Below are 3,516 nucleotides of genomic sequence, written 5' to 3' on the forward strand. Positions count from 1 at the left end.
AGCTCGAACCCAAATCGGAGAAATGTGTCTTCATAGGATACCCAAAGGAGACTATTGGGTACACCTTCTATCACAGATCCGAAGGCAAGATATACGTCGCTAAGAATGGATCCTTTCTAGAGAAGGAGTTTCTCTCAAAAGAAGTGAGTGGGAGGAAAGTAGAACTTGACGAGGTAATTGTACCTTCTCCCTTATTGGAAAGTAGTTCATCACTGAAATCGGTTCCAGTGATTCCTACACCAGTAAGTGAGGAAGCTAATGATGATGATCATGAAACTTCTGATCAAGTTGTTGTCGAACCTCGTAGGTCAACTAGAGTAAGATCCACACCAGAGTGGTACGGGAATCCTATTCTGGAAGTCATGTTACTTGACCATGACAAACCTACGAACTATGAGGAAGCGATGATGAGCCTAGATTCCGCAAAATGGCTTGAGGCCATGAGATCTGAGATGGGATCCATGTATAAGAACAAAGTATGGACTTTGGTTGACTTGCTCGATGATCGGCAGGCCATAGAGAATAAATGGATCTTCAAGAAGAAGACTAACGCTAACGGTAATGTTACTGTCTACAAAGCTCGACTTGTTGCGAAAGGTTTTCGACAAGTTCAAGGAGTTGACTATGATGAGACCTTCTCACCCGAAGCGATGCTTAAGTCCAACCGAATCATGTTAGCAATTTCCGCGTTTTATGATTATGAAATTTGGCAAATGGATGCCAAAACTGCATTCCTTAATGGATACCTTAAAGAAGAGTTGTATATGATGCAACCAGAAGGTTTTGTCGATCCAAAAGGTGCTAACAAAGTGTGCAAGCTCCAGCGATCCATTTACGGACTGGTGCAAGCCTCTCGGAGTTGGAATATACGCTTTGATCGTGTGATCAAAGCATATGGTTTTATACAGACTTTTGGAGAAGCCTGTATTTACAAGAAAGTGAGTGGGAGCTCCGTAGCATTTCTGATATTATATGTGGATGACATATTGTTGATCGGAAGTGATACTGAATTTTTGAATAGCATAAAAGGATACTTGAATAAGAATTTTTCAATGAAAGACGCTGCTTATATATTGGGCATCAAGATCTATAGAGATAGATCAAGACGCTTAATTGGACTTTCACAAAGCACATACCTTGATAAAGTTTTGAAGAAGTTCAAAATGGATCAAGCAAAGAAAGGGTTCTTGCCTGTATTACAAGGTGTGAAGTTGAGTCAGACTCAATGCCCGACCACTGCAGAAGATAGAGAGAAAATGAAAGGTGTCCCTATGCTTCAGCCATAGGCTCTATCGTGTATGCAAAGCTGTGTAACAGACCTGATGTGTGCCTTGCTATAAGTTTAGCAGGGAGGTACCAAAGTAATCCAGGAGTGGATCACTAGACAGCGGTTAAGAACATCCTGAAATACCTGAAAAGGACTAAGGATATGTTTCTCGTATATGGAGGTGACAAAGAGCTCGTCGTAAACGGTTATGTTGATGCAAGCTTTGACACTGATCCTCACTCTGTGCATTTGAAAACCGAACCGAAAAAAACCGAAAATAAACCGAACCGAACCAATTTTATGGTTTTTATGGTTTCTGGTTTCGGTATGGTATGAACTTTTCATACCGTTTTGAACTTTGGTTTATATGGTATGTACCGAAAAACCGAACTGTTAACCAAATTTATATTTCTTGAGATAAACAACCATACAAGTTGTCATTTTTCTTGTACATGAGTCAAATTCACTACTAAGCACGTAATTTTTTTTCTTGTAGCATAGTTATTTTTCTCTTTTTAAAATGCTAAACACGTCCATAACCATCAACAGATGAATCAATGCAAGCATATGCACTTATATATATAGTTATATACTATTTGTGTAAAATAGTATGTGTTTTGAGTCATAAATTTGTAAGTTATTATTACGTCATTTTCAAATTCGCGTTAGGTTTGGTTTTTATGGTATATACCGAAACCATACCAAAATAATTTGGTATATATCGAAATCGAACCGTATTTTAATTTCATACCGTATTTACCGAAGTATTAATGCCGTACAAACCGAAAAACCGTATAAACCGAACCATGTAAACCAAATAAACCGAACGCACAGAGTGAACTGATCCGGATGACTCTAAGTCACAAACTGGAAACGTGTTTTTATTAAATGGTGGAGCTGTCAGTTGGTGCAGTTCCAATCAGAGCGTCGTGGCGGGATCTACGTGTGAAGCAGAATACATAGCTGCTTCAGAAGCAGCAAATGAAGGAGTCTGGATGAAGGAGTTCATATCCGATCTAGGTGTTATAACTAGTGCATCGGGTCCAATCAAAATCTTTTGTGACAATACTGCAGCAATTTCCTTGGCAAAGGAATCCAGATTTCATAAGAGAACCAAGCACATCAGGAGACGCTTCAATTCCATTCGCGATCAAGTCAAGGAGGGAGACATAGAGATTTGCATGATACATACGGATCTGAATGTTGCAGACCTGTTGACTAAGCCTCTCTCACGAGCAAAACATGATCAGCACCAGGACTCCATGGGTGTTAGACTCATTACAATTTAATCTAGATTATTGACTCTAGTGCAAGTGGGAGACTGAAGGAAATATGCCCTAGAGGCAATAATAAAGTTGTTATTTATATTTCCTTATATCATGATAAACGTTTATTATTCATGCTAGAATTGTATTAATCGGAAACTTAGTACATGTGTGAATACATAGACAAACAGAGTGTCACTAGTTTGCCTCTACTTAACTAGCTCGTTGAATCAATGATGGTTATGTTTCCTAACCATAGACATGAGTTGTCATTTGATTAACGGGATCACATCATTAGAGAATGATGTGATTGACTTGACCCATCCGTTAGCTTAGCACGATGATCGTTTAGTTTGTTGATGTTGCTTTCCTCATGACTTATATATGTTCCTATGACTATGAGATTATGCAACTCCCGAGTACCGGAGGAACACTTTGTGTGCTACCAAACATCACAATGTAATTGGGTGATTATAAAGTTGCTCTACAGGTGTCTCCGATGGTACTTGTTGAGTTGGCATAGGTCAAGATTAGGATTTGTCACTTCGGTTGTCGAAGAGGTATCTCTGGGCCCTCTCGGTAATGTACATCACAATAAGCCTTGCAAGCAATGTAGCTAATGAGTTAGTTATGAGATGTAGCATTACGGAATGAGTAAAGAGATTTGCCGGTAACGAGATTGAACTAGGTATTAAGATACCGACGATCGAATCTCGGGCAAGTAACATACCGATGACAAAGGGAACAACGTATACCGTTATGCGGTTTGACGGATAAAGATCTTCGTAGAATATGTAGAGCCAATATGAGCATCCTGGTTCCGCTATTGGTTATTAACCAGAGACGAGTCTCGGTCATGTCTACATAGTTCTCGAACCCGTAGGGTCCTTACGCTTAACGTTCAGTGACGATCAGTAATATGAGTTTATGTGTTTTGATGTATCGAAGGTAGTTCAGAGTCCCGGAAAGGACATGAAGAGGAGT

Source organism: Triticum dicoccoides, chromosome 6A (genome assembly GCF_002162155.2).
Source record: "Triticum dicoccoides isolate Atlit2015 ecotype Zavitan chromosome 6A, WEW_v2.0, whole genome shotgun sequence".
NCBI lineage: Eukaryota > Viridiplantae > Streptophyta > Magnoliopsida > Poales > Poaceae > Triticum > Triticum dicoccoides.